The sequence below is a fragment of the Nicotiana sylvestris genome, chromosome 11 (genome assembly GCF_000393655.2).
Source record: "Nicotiana sylvestris chromosome 11, ASM39365v2, whole genome shotgun sequence".
Classification (NCBI taxonomy): Eukaryota; Viridiplantae; Streptophyta; class Magnoliopsida; order Solanales; family Solanaceae; genus Nicotiana; species Nicotiana sylvestris.
In genome coordinates, this window is record NC_091067.1 from 49396817 (window position 1) to 49413597 (window position 16781).

Below are 16781 nucleotides of genomic sequence, written 5' to 3' on the forward strand. Positions count from 1 at the left end.
AAGCGGAGAAAAGATGCGGACTGCTCAAGATATGATTGAAGTCACAAGCTTTGCATGTCCCGCCTTGATCTGAAAAGGTGAAGAAAAATGAACCAGCAGTTGCAGCAAACGGGCATCAAGATTCAGATCAGAGTCTGTAGGAAAAACCAACCAAGACTCAAGATCAAGCTTTAGAAGATTTATAGATAGGAATCTTGTAACTCGTAGTTGATAGGCTTAGTTAGCTAGTTTTTTATTTTTCATTTTGGTGTAATAAGGAGCTCAGCAAGCAGAAACAGCAACAACAACAGTGAAATCACAGTTATTCGGTAGTTTCAGCTGCCAAAACTTCCAAAACTATATTGACCTCATTCCTTTATAGCCAAGGATATGTAGGCAACCTCCGAAGCAAGGTTCGGTCATACTTTTTCAAAAAAAAATGCTTTCCATGGAATTTCAAACGGGCAAAAATTGCTCGTATTTGCTCACTTTATCTTTACCCAAAAACTCTTCACGTTTCCGAGCAAAGAGGGGCGGATGTGAGCTCCTAATTTTTGCCCTATATGAAAATAACTCCTAAAATAAGCCAAAAATAATTTTAATTGATTTTAGGAGTTTTTCTTTATTTAGTTGCATTTCAAGCATTTTTAATATTTTAAAATCATAGAAAAATCATAAAAAATTGTCACGTTTTATTTTCATACCATCTTAGGTTCAATTTACATATAGGAATTAATTTTATTAAGCAAACAATTATAAAAAATGGTCATTTTTACATATTTAGATTTTAGCCTTTAAAATTAACATTTTTCTTTAGTTTTAAGTTAATTAGTTGTTTTAATGTTAAAAATAGATAAAGAATTTTAGTTTCTACAAAATATATTGATTTAGGATTTTAATTAATTAAAGAAAAAAAAGGAAAAAAAATGAAGAAGTAGATTTGCCATTTTAATTTTGTTTGGGCCAGCTTAATTTGAAGCCCAAAAATCCCAAATAACCCAATTACCCACATTCCAGCCCAATTATTTTAGCCCAATACCCATTCTCTGCCCTTAAAATAACCATAGCTCTATTTAACCTAGCTAGGACCTAATTACCACAATCAGATTTTCCCATATTCTTTTAGACCCTAGGACCAAACGGCGCATCTGGGAAGAAGAAAAAGGCTTCTTCCCCATTTTCTTCAACACCCAAAAACAAACGTTGCTCCATTCCTCATCTCACAGACCCAGAACAGCGTTATTCCCCCTTTCCTTCTTCATTCCTTTCTCACTTTCACAAACAGAAACATCTGGATTTAAAAGTACCGAATTTCAGATCTAAAAAAAAGAACTCCGAAAAATCAAAAAAAAAAGAAAAGAGAAAAAAACGATGAAAAGGAAGATTTAAAGTTGGTTTCGGGTTTTCATTCAATTGTTGTACATTTTTTGGGATTTCTATAAATGGTTTGAGCTATTGAAGTTGTCGAATCTGTTGGGGTTGCTCGTTTTTGGAGCTGCTGAGCTCCAGCTTTGAAGTTCATACCTTTATTTGGTCCTCTAATTGTTGTTTTCTGCCTTTAGGTGCGTCCGCTTACTTTTGTTATTTTCTATTTGAAAAAATGAATGAATATTTGAGTTGCTAACTCTATGAACATGCCGAATCTGTTAGAATCCTGATGTTTAACTACAAATCTTTTTGCTTTGTGTGTATGTCAATATTTGTTCATGGTTGATGAATTGATTCACTTGTGAAATGGAGTCATTACAGTATATTAGCATTTGATTCTTTGAAACAGTAATGATGGTAAAGTATGTTAATTCTTGGATGGAATAATTTCCTAATGACTTGGCATGTGAAGATTGCCCCTTTATTTTTCAAAGTTGGTTCATTTAATCTCTAATAGTGACTCAACGAGGAGTCTCTTCTGGTATCTGATTGTTTGATAACCCTGTAAAGCTGGCTGTTGTATATTACTAGACATTATCTATGAATTTTTATTTGGTCTCCAATAATGGTGTAGTTCCATGTTTTTTTATACAATTCACAACAGTATCAGCATAATGTTTTATTTTGTGGCCTCTACTAGATTGAAATTATACAAGCTTCTGCCTATATTGTGATGTTTACTCTATGATATCCACAGAAGAAAAACTGTGATATTTGAGGCAGAAAGGACCAAATCAAAATGATGATGGCTCAGAATTCAACACTCTTGAACACGTTTAAGTTTCTAGGATTATACATGTATATCATACAACTTTGTAATAATGGTGATTGACTTCAGTTTGTTTTTAAATAACTGAATGGCTCCTTAAAAATTTTCTCAAATATCTTGTGATAACTATTCATCATCTCATGAAAAAGGATGTAGGAAGTATCCACATAGCCATTTTCAAAGTTTAAATGGCTAATACCAACTCAAGCTAGCTACAGAAAATTGGCAGTAGCTCTAGGATTAGAGATAGACCTACCATATCAGAATCTTTAACAACATAGTTTATGACTTTTCTAAGAATTCTCAAGTTTAGTGAGGTAAATGATTATAAATATCGTAGTTTGTTTTAGGCGCGACTTAATCTATCATCGTGATTGTGTACACGTTAGCGTGACATGATTATGATCCTAATAACAAAATCGAGGTATGCATTCGCGCAACTTCGACCGAACTTGCTTGATAATAATAAAGCGTGATTAATTGTCGACACGTACACATGATATGATTTTGACGCGCCAAACGAAATGAGTATACGTACACGTAACTCATCTTAAGTTAATTCTTTAAATATGGATTATCAAGTGATTAATAGCTGTAAAACGTAAAATAAACATAGGTCCTAAAATGAGTAGTTAAACAATTTAAGCCAAGTATAAATTGCTAAGCGATCGTGCTAGAACCACGGAACCCGGGAATAGCTAACATCTTCTTCTGGGTTAACAGAATTCCTTATCTAGAATTTCTGGTTCGCAGACTTTTAAATAAAGTCAAAAACTTCCTCGATTTGGGCTTTTAAAATAAACCGGTGACTTGGGACACCAAATAAATTATTCCAAATGGCGACTCTAAAAATAAATAAAATAATCTCATTTCGATTAATGTCACTTTAATTGGAAAAACTCCCTTATATCCCCCTCTCGGTTGGTAAAAAAGGAGGTGTGACACATGGCACGGCATCACCCTTCGTGCATTAACACTCACAAAAATAGGCACGGCATCACCCTTCGTGCATTAACACTCACTAAATATGGCATGACATCACCCTCCGTGCTTTAACACTCTCTCACAATATCGTACACGACATCACCCTTTGTGCTTACACTCTTCCTCACCCAAACAATAGAAACAATAACATCTCGGCAAGAGAATCAACAATATAAACAATAACATCCCAGCAAGGGAATCAACTATAACCAATCTTGTTTCAACAGTTAACTTCACAAAATAAGCCTCAACTTGAGTCAATACTCAACAATGGTCAATTACCAAGAAAATATCGTAAGTCTTATTCAACATGGATAGTCATCAATTTAAGCACGAACAGTACATAATAAGAGTTACAACAGTCACAATATAAGACTCACTTGCATGCTCGACACCAACGTATAGATACTCGTCACCACACCTATACGTCGTACTCAACCCTAAAACGTAGCAAATAAGACAACAACACATATTTCCTCAAGCTAAGGTTAGACCAAACACTTACCTTGATTCCACGGACAAAATCAAGCCTCAATTACCACTTTACCTCTCGATTCCACATCCAATCCGCTTGTATCTAATGCTGTATTTTGTCCCGGGCCCGGGCCTTAGTGGGCCTAACGGGCCGGGCCTCGCGGTCCCGGGCTTCGTGGTCCCGGGCTCTGGCGGTCCCGGGCCTGGCGGTCCCGGTCTTCGTGGGCTCAATGGGTGGATCCGGCCCGTGACGGGCCTAAGCCCACATGGTCCTGTGCTTAACGTGTCGGGCTCGTGGGCTTCGCGGGCCTAGCGGGTTTTTTTTTTTTTTAAGACAATTTCTTGTAGTATCATGGCTATATTAAAAATATATATGTAGTATATATGTATATCTAATTATTAAAGTGCTTGACGAAAAAGAAAATAACAAAACAATAGTAAAACACTAAATTGTCATGCATAATATATTTTCTTGTAGTATATTATATTGTATCTTATGTATATATATTCTCTTATATATTTTCTTTTAGTATATGTATTGTATCTTATGTATATATATTCGCATAATATATTTTCTTGTAGTATATATATTGTATATTATGTATATATTGTAGCATAATATATTTTCTTTTAGTATATTATATTGTATCTTATGTATATATATTCTCTTATATATTTTCTTATAGTATATATATTGTATCTTATGTATATATATTCGCATAATATATTTTCTTGTAGTATATATATTGTATATTATGTATATATTGTAGCATAATATATTTTCTTGTAGTATATTATATTGTATCTTATGTATATATATTCTCTTATATATTTTCTTGTAGTATATATATTGTATCTTATGTATATATATTCTCTTATATATTTTCTTGTAGTATATATATTGTATCTTATGTATATATATTCGCATAATATATTTTCTTTTAGTATATAAAAGAATTTTAACATTAGTCCAATCTTGAGTGGTAAGCATTTCATCATCATCTTCACCACCTACCCGAGAATTAAACGTTGCATTAATTGGGTTTCTATATTCATATGCTACTACTAAACTTTCGTACATACAATTCCATCTAGTCGGGCAAGGTTTAGGAACCTTTCTTTCTCTAAGGCCATATTCATCACATTTTTTAAAATACTCTCTAAGTCTACTTCTACGGTTTGAATAAAAAAGCCAATTAAGAGCCATTCTAACCTTTTCAATTTCTATGTTTAATATTCGCATACCATCACCGACAATTAAATGATAAATATGACAAATACATCTAACATGGAAAATATTAGTAAATGCAGGATTTAGTGTTGTTGTAAGCATGCCTATAGCACTGGTGTTACTAGAAGCATTATCCATTGAAATTGCCATTATTTTATCGCTAAAGCAAAAATATCTACAAATATCTGCAACAGTGTTAGCTATAAACTTACCTGTGTGACGCGAATTAATTATTCTATATGCAATTATGCGTTTTTGCATTATCCATTCCTCATCTATCCAATGACTTGTAACAGTTAGGTAATCACAATCATTACCACTTCTACCAATATCAGTAGTAATAGAAATCCGATTAGGTATATGAGTAAATAAATACCGCAAATATTGTTCATATTCATGTTTGAATTTATAAATATCACTCTTAACTGTTGCGCGAGGCCAACCTTTATAAGTAGGATTAAACACTCTTCTAATATAATGAACCCAATTAGGATTAGAAGCAAAAGTATAAGGTAAGCACATAACAGTAATCATCTTTGCTAATTCTTCACGATCTCTATTTGGATCGTAATATAAAATACCTCCAGTGACAGTGTTAATTCCTGGTTGAACTAGATTTGAACCTGTACTAGGGTTAACCGCAGAATCTACACTTGTCCCCTCTAGCTGCGCTTTCATTTGAAAAAATCTAGCCTTATCTCTAGGGTGTGTTTTTATGTGCCTAGTCAAACTACCTGTGCCGCTATGGTCTCCTACATATTTATGCGACATTAATTTCCCACAAGTTTTACACTTAGCCTTATTTTTTTCTCTTACTTGAGTAAAAAAATTCCAAACTAATGATGTTTCTAGGCGTTTAGCAGGTTCTCTATTAAAAGTAGGAGTTTCTACAGGTGGGTCGACCGGTGCATCACTTGGGTTATTAAGAGGACTAGTAGGTGTATCATCTAAATCCGGTGCTTGAGTTTCATCATCATCCTCATTTTCCTCATTATTTTCTAAGATGGTTTCATTAGGATAAAGAGCATTCATAATTTCATCATCTAATCTATCACCTGGTGCAACATTATGATAAAATTCACTATCGGTAAATTGAAAACAAGGGTGATCACTATCAAGAATTACGGAAGGAGGAGGACGTCTAGGTTGGCGACTACTTTCAACTTGCTTATCTTTTCTAGGTCGGGGAGCCGGGGGAAGGGTAGTTGGTTGGCCACTACTTTCACCGGTTTTATCTTTTCCTTTACCAAACATTTTTTTCAAAGTAAATGCCATATTAATTATAATTATGCAAACTAAACCACACAAAAATATATTCTAAAAACGTAAGAGTTGAAACGAGTTTACCGGATTGCCGAACAACTTCTTGAAAATTGAAAATCGTTGAACACTTGAAAACTTCAATTCAACAACTTCACAATTTTTCACGAAATTTCAACAATAAATTAAGTAATTGTAGTAGAGAGATTGAGAGAGATTGAGAGATATTGAGAGATATTGATGAATTGGTGAATAAAAATGAAAGAATGAGGGGGTATTTATAGTTGAGAAATGGGGAAAAGTGTAATTATATAAAGTTTGGGGTTAAAATAAAGTTTGGGGGCCAAATGGCCATTTTTTAAACTTAAAAACGGTCATATTTTCATCCCAAACGGCTAGAATTTAAATATGGCCGTTGGAGAAATTTTTTTTTTCTAAAAAAAATAGTCGTTGGGCCCGCCAGGCCCGCCTGCCGGTCCCGGGCTCGTGGGCTCAACCTTGAAGACCAGCCCGTGACGGGCTCAGGAGGCCCACCAAGACCGGCCCACCCAGGACCGGCCCGTTAGGACCGCGGGCCCGGTCCGGTCCGGTTCAGGCCCGGCCCACCGAGCAGCCCTACTTGTATCTAGTCATAATTTACTTAATAACATCAATAAATATTAAAGAACTCAATTCCAATGCTTAATTATGGATTTCTCAACATTTTCCCCAAAAAGTCAAAAACCGACCCCGGGCCCGCTTGGTCAATGTAGACATGTGATTTTTGACCCTCCCCAAGATTTTTCATATTTTAGCACGTAAATATTTAATTTAGGCCTAATATAGCTATTTCAACTCATTTTTACTCTCTTACTTTATTTTATTACAAGAAAATGAAAATTAAAAAAAAAATAGGTTCATTAATATTTTGTAGTCATGTTTAATCTTAAAAAATACAAAAAATAGTATCATATTTTTATTTTAATATAATATTTGAAAAATACCAAAAATGATTTTGTTTTAACGGTCAGTCTTATTTTAATAATTACTTTTACTTAAGTAGGGCTAATTAATATTTTTATATGTATAGATTTTTAGTTAATTAAGCTAAGTTTAAGTAAAGCTAGTCATAAAAGCCCAAGTTTCTAGCCCATTCTTTAAGCCCAATACCCAATACCCATTAAGCTAACTCTAGGACCCTTCTAGAATTTTCCTTTTGAAAAAATAAAAGAAAAAAACCTTAAAAAATCCTTACCCTATAAGAGTAACGTCTAAATGAGCTGGGGAGGAAGGTGGACGCAGTACAGGCGTCGTTTCTATCACAAGACCCCACCCCCCTGCCGATTATCTTCTCACTCCTCACACCACCAAACGCCCACACCGCAACCGCCGGAACCTAGCCACCGTCCATCTCCTCTTAGCTTCGTTGTCGAAATCCGGCAACCACCACACCACAATCAAAATACACACATACACACGACATAGAGAGTGAAAACAGGCAAAAGGAGTTTTGGACAGATTAGGGTATTTCCCTTCTGATTTTTTATTTTAATTTTCATGTATAAACATTATCAAAAGAAATTCTGTTTCTTCTCACTACAAAAAATGGTTTGAGATTTGAATTTTGGAGTTGATTTCGACTGTCCGTTTCCGAGTTAGAGGTCGTCGTTGAGGCTTTGGAAGTCGACGTTGAGTACTACCATGTTCAGTCGTTGGTACCGGTGCTAGGTTTGTCGATTCCATATTTCTGTTTCAAATCTGCTTTTGCAGCTTTTACAGTTGTTCGATTCTCTTTCGAATATTGCTCTGTAGCGTTTGGTATGGTTGATGATTTGAAATTGACATGAGGCATCAGAAACTTGTTCAATTACTTACTGTTGCTATGGTTAATTCGACAATAACATAAAAGAAAGCTTTTTTATATTATTGAATTCGTGATAACAACACTGCTGTGACGAAGAGCTTGGGTCTCATTATAGAAGCTAGTCATTGCATTTCGTAGATTAAGTCATCCAACAGTAAAGTCCTGAAACAATTAAATTTGGTTGGTCTAAGGATTTTCCCCAATTTAATTTTGTGCTTTGAATTATGATCATAATTAAACAAATAAATTTTCAAACAAAGAATCCATCTAGGAGGAATTTTCTCAGCGTATAATTTGAATAATATTGAATTGAAACTCAGTAAGATTTTTGCTCAATCCTAAGTTCTCTTCTTAGATTTTTCTTGATATTTATTAAGTTATCTTTGGTTAGTTTTAATCTATTGTAGAGTTTCTTGTTTTCTTTAAAAGGAAAATGAATTGCATGCTCTCATGTGTTAGTCCTTCTCATGCGTACATGTTAGATTGAAAGTTTCTGTTATAGTTTAGGTTCATTTTAGTAAAAGTTGTCTGCATCTTCTTCGTTGATCATGGAAATTGCAAGGTTCTAATTGAGTCATGAAGGGATTAGTGATAATGGGTCACGTGTTGTTTGTCAACAATAATTTCAAAGATATAAATTATGAACATCGTAGTTGCTTTAGGCGCGCTATTTTAAAAATTACTTTCCTAAACTCGGGTGCGCATTTATGTGACCCAAATCCAAATCTCAATGATGTTAAAATATGTCAAAGACCATGGGTGCATTTATGTGACGTTGTTTGAGACGTGTTTTAATAACGTTGCAATTTTCTCTAAAAAATGAATAAAAGCGGTTGATAAGTTACAATTGAACCATAGGCTAAAACATGTATTAAAATCATATAATAGGCCAATTATAACAGTTGAGCGACCGTGCTAGAACCACGGAACTCGGGAATGCCTAACACCTTCTCCCGGGTTAACAGAATTCCTTACCCGGATTTCTAGTTCGCGGACTGTAATATAGAGTCAATCTTTTCCTCGATTCGGGATTTGAACCGGTGACTTGGGACACCATAAATTATCCCAAGTGGCGACTCTGAATTTTTAATAAAATAATCCCGTTTCGATTGTCACTTTAAATTGGAAAAAAACTCCCTTATACATCCCTTTTTCGGGGGTGTAGGAAAAAAGGAGGTGTGACAGCTCTGGCGACTCTGTTGGGGATCGAACCCAGAATCTCTGGTTCAGGGTTCAGAATTCGAGATTTGATGAATTGTTGTATTTGGTTTTATCTATTATCTGATTTAATTACATGTTTGGGCCTAATGTGTTAAATGATGCTTTTACCGCTTTGATATTATCTGAACTGTATATAAACTGCTACGGAAACCCTTCTCTTCTCATCTTCAGGGATGTGCTCGTTGGTCGAGACTCCTTATTCTGTTAGTGTCATACCTTGAAATAAGAAAGAGGCTCGGACAAGTTACTAAGCCGGATGGCCTTTTGGTTCCCGGTACGTAGCCCCCTCCTCGGCTCGAGTTGTCCGCTCGGGTACACAGTCTAGAACACATACCCAGGTCTTGAACCTAGAATAACTCAGCCTCATGCGGGATCCCTAGTAGGAATGCTTGTTTGCATCACGTGCATCTGACTTTGGGGACTCAACACAGGAGTTGTGTCTGTCTAGGACAGGTGTACCCAAAATAACAGACCATCTTGATGCATCCTATGTGCTACATGTTGCATTTCTTCAAGGGAAAAAGGGTTATTTGGCGGACCAATGATAGTTGAGGGCAAATAAAAAAGAAAAAGAAAAAGAGGTTGAAGTGTGAGGATAAAGCGAGTGGGGCCCAATTATATTTTATGTCACATTCTTGTTAAGAAAATTCAAAAAATAAAATTGCACTTTTTCATCATTTTTCGTAAATCAGAAAATCAAAATATAAAGAAAAAGAAAAATCCAAAAAAAAGTTACATGTCTCATCATTTTTTTTAAAAAGACAAAAAATATGTTTTCTCTAAATTAGTTGTTTTTTTAATTCTCGCCTGTATCCAATCTGCCCAAACTATGCATACCTGATTCTCGTCTTTAGGGGCGTGATACGTAGGCAACCCATATAGGGTCCGGTCTTCTTAGGAAATCTTACGTTCTTGACTTTGCGGGGTCTTAGCCAAATTTTGCACTTCTAGCCATCTTTTGGCCAAATAAGTCATTGTGCAAAAATAGCCTAAATCATGTCTTGCATGTTTCCAACAGGAAGGGTTATTGTCTCACATAGCGCTTTAGGTCTTTAACTTATTTGGTTTTAATTTTCTCATACAAACGTGGATTTACTTATTGAAGTTTGAGCATAACAGAGCCCCAGGACATCTAGTCAGGATCGCTCATTCAGGAGTGGATTAAAAGAAGATTTTCTTTTCTTTTTATGTTTTGAGTCTGTTTTTTTTTTGTTTTTTTATTTTATGTCGTCTTTTACCTTTTAGTTTTGTATAGTAATGTCGAGTTTTATTATTATTATTGTACTTTCTATTTTGCATTTGAAAGGGTGTGTAATGAATCAAAAATCCAAAAAACAAATGCGTTTTATATTTTCGTTAGGAATTTTCTTTAGAATACTAATTTTTGGAATGAAAAAAAAAAGTATTTTGGAGGTAGTTTTTCCTTTAGGAAATTAATATCTAGGACTTAAATAAAAATTATTTTTATATTCCCTTTACTATATTAGGACCAAAATTCAAAAAAAAATCCTTTTAGTATCTTTTTAAAAGTTTTCTTTAAGGCATTAATCTCAAAAATCCAAAAAGATTTTCTTTTGAGGTTCTTCTTTGGGAAATTAATGAAAAATGAAAAAAAATATATTCTTTTATTTTTCCAAGAACTTTAGGATATTGTACATAGAAGAAAAAAAGAACATATTTTATCTTTTATTTAAAGTTTCTTCCTTTAGGCAATCAAATTGAAATTCAAAAACATGTTGTTTTATCTTTTTCATTGCTTGTTTCAAAATCCTGCATCAGGATATCAAATGAAAATTCAAAATATTTTTCTGTGGTTTATTCTTTCGATCTTCTTCCTAAAAAAAAGAATCAAAAAATATTTTTTTTCTCTTCTAGGGTTTTTCCTTAATAATTTTCCATAGAGTGTTTGCTTCAAAAAAGAAAAAAAAAAGCAAAACATATATGCTCGTTAAGCTTGAGTTTGCAATAGGTTATAGAACATTAAGTCTAGAAAATTCAAAAAAAAAAGATTTGCTTCTTTTATTCCTCTTTTCTTATAAGAATAGTCCTTAAGGTAAAAAAAAAAGGAACGTTAGTTTATTTACTTTATTTCTGATCTTCCAGAACTACGCAAAGATCTGATTCATGCGGCGTCATGATACGTAGGCAACCTACATAGGGTTCGATCGAATTATTTTTTTTACTGTTAAAAGAAAAGAAAAAAAAAGAAAAAAGGAAAAAAAGAGAGAAAAAAAAGAGATGAAATTGTGGGATGTGAGAAATGAGAGGAAAGAAAATAGTGAAATTAGAAAAAGAAGAAGGAAAATGATCAAGCAAGTGCTAGAAAAGCAAAGAAAAGAGAGGATTGAAATGAACAAATTGGGATGATGCCAACTGACCTTCGTACCCTCGAAGTCATTTTAGAACCGATAACTGTGTCTAGGTGCATTGTACATAAAGCGAGATTATCTTATGTTAAATGCCCTAATGCTAACGTGATGGCTTCATTTTGTTATATTCATAGCAGAAGGGTGGTTGGTTTGTGGTTTTTAAAGTGGTAACTCTTCTCTACAACATAAAGTCAAAAGGCAATGGCAGACAACAACAGAACTGAGTTGGTTGATACCGGTGCCCGGAAGCAGTTGTCTAAACAGGACAATGGGTTGGTTGAAGAGGTAAAGATGTTAAGACAACACATGGCGGACATGTATCAGGCTTGGATGACTAGGAAGGCATCACCCCCGCCACCACCTAGCTTCCTAGATGTTGCCCTTACCCAAACTCCGGACCTAATGCCAGATGATCCTCCATACTCTCCAGATCCACCCGCTTATCACAGCTTTCCCAACCACCCTAGTAGCTCTATCACTTGTCCTCCAACTATCTTTTCCTAAAAGTGTCCTCCTGTCACATCCACTATCCCCGACAATGAACACGCACCCAAAGCTCATGATGCCCAGCATTACCCCTCAGAGGTTGCCCACAAGGTCCCCAACTCATACAAGCAAGGCCCGCGGGATGAGCCTCATGTTGAAAATGAAAAATTCACAGGAAAAGAAGGGCGATATGGGATACCGAGGAGGCTAAAAGGCATAGAACAGTCCTTAGAGAACAAGCAAGAAATGGGAGACCAGGGTAGCATGGCTTACAAAGAACTGTCTGTGTCCCCTGACGTTCGCCTTTTCGCAGGATTTAAAGTGCCAAAATTTAACTTGTGTGATGGGCGTGGGGATCCGGTAGCCCATTTGAGGGTCTTTTGCAGTAAAATGAGAAGTGTTGGTGAGAAAGATGATTTGTTGATGGTGTATTTTGGTGAGAGCTTGACTGGGGCAGCTTTGGAATGACATAATCATCAAGATGTTGGTAAGTGGCCTACATTGGGTGACTTGGCTCAAGATTTTGTTCGATACTTTCAATACAAATGAGGCGTTACCCCAGACCACTCTTCCCTATCTAGAATGGAAAAGAAAATCGGAGGAAAGCTTTAGGGAGTTTGGGCTCAGATGGAGGGAGCAAGCTACTCAAGTCAGTACCCCGATTAGTGAAAAAGAAATGGTTGAGCTTTTCCTACAAGCCCAGGGGCCCACCTACTTCAGTCATTTGATCCCGGTCGTGGGTAAGCCTTTCAATGATGTGTTAAATATGGAGGAGATGGTAGAAGAGGGAATCAAGTCAGGCAAAATCATGAGTTATTCGGCATTGAAAGATACTACGAAAGACATTCAGAACATCCCAGTAAGTTTGAGTGGAAGAAAGAGAAATAGAAAAGTTGATCTGATGGGCCTTCCTGCTCAACACTTCCAGCCTCGACATCGTCCCCGTGGGTATCCTTGTGCACCAGGTGACCCTCCCTAATGCTACTTCTCTCCACAGAACTCCCAAAGTCATACATCACTTTCCCAGTACCCTGTCCACAATGCACCACCATATGCTCCACACTCACAAGGCTCGCGATGGCCCACACCACTTCCCCAAATGTCTTACCCGCCCCCACGAGCCTACGGAAACCCTCCTGAATCAGGTTTCCGGCCCAATCAAGCATTTAAGAACGAGAGGTTGCAGAGAAAGAAAACCTTCACCCATTGGGAGAGTCATATGCCAGTCTGTTCCAGAGGCTAAGGAAATTGGACATGTTGAAGCCGATTCAGATAAAATGCCAAACCCTCTTCCAAAGAAGTTTGATTTTTCTCAAAGGTGCTGCATATTGCTCAGATACCTAGGGGCATGACATAGAGAAGTGTTGGAATCTGAAGAAAGCAATTCAGAAGTTTATTGATGCAGGTGACATTGTCGTGCAAAATCCAGATGCAGCAGACACTAGCCAAGGGCCATCGCCTGTGCGTAATGAGACGCATATGGTGGGTATGATTTATTTTGAAAAGGGATATGAGAATTCTTCTGAGATCCTCGGAGGTCCATGTGCTATGAAGCTTTCAGCGCTATCAGAGGTTGATCCTAAGAACGAGCAGGCACAGGGAACCCAAAAGCAATTTGCTAAGGACAAAGAGACGAGGACTTGTGAAGGTCCTAGTATTGTTGATGCAGAAGTCAGTGGCTAAGATGCTGAGTTTGGTGATTGGAAAGACGTTCTTTTCTTGGTTATCCAGGGAGGAGTTTTGGTGGTTTATTTTGTTGTCATTTCTGTGGTCCGGATTATTTCCAGGGTGGTAATCTGGATATTGTCTTGTGACTCAAACCCTTCTATCCTTTTATTTTGCCTAGTTGTTTAGTCGTAGCAGCTCGTTTAGTGTTGTCTAGGTTTGTTCTAGGTTTGTAACCCCAGTTTAGTTTGCTTGTTTGTTGTTCAAATTCTTTCACCAACTGTCTAATGCAATTTTTTGTTTTCTGTAACTGCTAGTCATTTTTGTTTAGTTCTCTTTTCTTTTATAGTTCTTTTCATGTTGACTCCAGTGACGTGACATGCATGCATGATTCTCAGCCTGGTTCTAAAAGTCAATTTAGTCATGAAGCAATGAAGCAATTTTGAAGATGTAGGGACATGCAAGGGGAAATAAGCAAAGGCATTTTGAGATCACTTCAAGCCCGAATTGTGTGAAACTAGGGCAGATAGGACATAAAGAAACCCTATTGAAATGCATTCTGCCGCATCGGGTCGAAGCTAAAGGCAAGTTCGTCCCAAATTTACAGGGGCCCGTTCGTGGTAATGAGAGTGAGAGTATTGTCCAATGGTGCTTTGTATTTAATAGATGTAGAAGGCAAATGTGTAGAAATGGCTATCAATTCTGATGCGGTCAAAAGATATTATGTATGATTTCTTGGTTAAGTTGTGTTTGTTTGTACTTAGCATGTTTTGAAGATTGGAATTACGAAGGCATTTTGTTCTGCTATCTAAACACTTTATCCTTTGTTATCCTTTTTGAGCCTTATTTATTTCTTTTTCATACCCCTCTTTTGGAATCAGTAGTAAAGTTCAGAAACGCAAGTGCAAAATGTAAGTAAAGGACAAAGAGAAAGAAAAGAATGAAAAGAAAAAGAAGAAAAAGAGAGGAAAAAACAACAAAAAGAAAAACAAAAAGAAGAAAAGAAGAGAAAGAAAAAGAAAAGAAAAATCACAACAAACAAAGTAATTCCTATGACATGAACTACGTTCGATCTGATTCCTTTTGAGGATACGTAGGCAGCCTCATGATTCGGTCCCATCAAAATAAAAATCCAAAAGTCCCCAAGCAAAGAAACTAGGGTAAAAGTTGCGGTTGTTGTGAGAAAATCTAGTTCTAAAAGTTGTAATTTTGAACCCGGTTGAGTTTGTTTTGAGCCTTTTGATACCTTTTCTTTCTAACCCCATCCAAAAGTCCACATTACGGTCCAGAGAAAGACCTTTCGATCAGTCTTCGAGAGATGCCGAGGCAAGCAAGTAGAGGTGAATTATATCAGGGGCAACACTATGGTCCAAACAAGGAAAATAAAAAAATGAGAGAGTCTTATTGGTGAAAACCCTCACGGGCATCGTAAGGCGATGAAAGCTGAGAGAAATCAAAAATGAGAGAGTCTTATTGGTGAAAAACTTCACGGGCACCTTGAGGCGATGGTAAGTTGAGAAAAAGAACAAAATGAGAGAGACTTGATGGTGAAAACCCTTCGGGCACTACAAGTCGAAGAAGGATTGTGAATCAAATTGGATAATCGGAGCATTGAAGCCCAGTTTCACGGTTTAAAGGTACAACAAGAGTTGAACATCAGGATTGCTCAACAGAATAGGCCACAGGTGCATGCCATGGTCATTAGAGTTGGTATCCACATCTGATAGATTTCTACTTTGTATTTTTCTTGTTAGGAATCATCTCTTTCCTTTGTCCTTTACTCTGTTCCTTTTGTCTTTTTTACTTCCTCTTCCTGAGTCTGTTTGGTCAAAATAAGTGAGAAATGACTTCAAATTTGCCACCAGCTTTCCAATTGCACAAAACGGGATCTGGCCAGCACATCAAAGTGGCATAAGTTAGGAAAGAACAACGTGCACACTGAGTTGGTAACAATCAACATGCTTTGGGATTAATGTGAAATACAAAGGTTTGGTATATATCAATTCATGAACAATGCAACAGATGGAGGGTGTAGGGTGAACGGATCAAAGGTATTTTCTGTGATAAGATTGACAAAGAAAGTGGTTAACCAGTGACAAGCAAGGTCTTCCAAGCAGAAATCAAAGTTATCATGGTAAGTGAAGGAGCATTAGACCTCAAGGCCAAGGCCAGTGGTTTAAGTCGAGAAAGAACAGCATACGCACTAAGTGGGTGGCAATTGACGTGCTTTGGGATTCATGTGAGACACAAGGGTTTGGTAAATGTCAGTTCATGAGCAATGCAACAAATAGAGGGTATTGGGTCTGAACGGAGAAGAGGTATTTTCTGTGATAAGGATGACAGAGAATGTGGTTAGCAAGGTCTTTGAGTGGAAGTCAAAGTTATCATGGGAAATGGAGGAGCAATCGTCCTCAAAGTAAAGGCCACAAACCAACCATCGCATTTTAAACTGACAAGATTTTTCTTTGATTGAAACAGGGGTAGAAAATTTCGTTTGTTTCGGAGAAACCCTCCGTAAAGGAGAAAAGCAAGCACCAGACAGGTTTGACTTGTGATTCTCAGGACCCTCCTGAATAATGGGATTTAATTTTAAATTTTCAGGACCCTCCTAAATAATGGGATTTAATTTTAAAAGTTCTCATGATCCTCCTGGATAATGAGATTTAGTTTTAAAGTTTTCAGGACCCTCATGGATAATGAGATTTAATTTTAAAAGTTCTCAGGACCCTCATAGATAATGAGATTTAGTTTTTAAATTCTCAGGACCCTACTGGATAATGGGATTTAGTTTTAAGTTCTCAGGACCCTCCTAGATAATGAGATTAAGTTTTAAAGTTTTCAGGACCCTTCTGGATAATGGGATTTAATTTTAAAAGTTCTCAGGACCCCTCATGGATAATAGGATTTAGTTTTTAAATTCTCAGGACCCTTCTGGATAATGGGATTTAGTTTTAAGTTTTCAGGACCCTACTGGATAATGGGATTTAGTTTTTAAATTCTCAGGACCCTCCTAGATAATGGGATTTAATTCAAAATTCTCATGACCCTCCTGGATAATGGATTTAGTTTTTA

At 36.3% G+C, this 16781-nt stretch overlaps 1 long non-coding RNA gene across 1 annotated transcript; it reads left to right on the top strand.

Annotated features, from left to right (window-relative positions):
* Positions 1–7392: 7392 nt before the first annotated feature.
* LOC138882389 (uncharacterized) lies at positions 7393–14539 on the top strand. The gene is made up of 2 exons (XR_011403984.1): positions 7393–7832; positions 14108–14539. It is a non-coding gene; the product is annotated as an uncharacterized lncRNA (long non-coding RNA).
* Positions 14540–16781: the final 2242 nt, after the last annotated feature.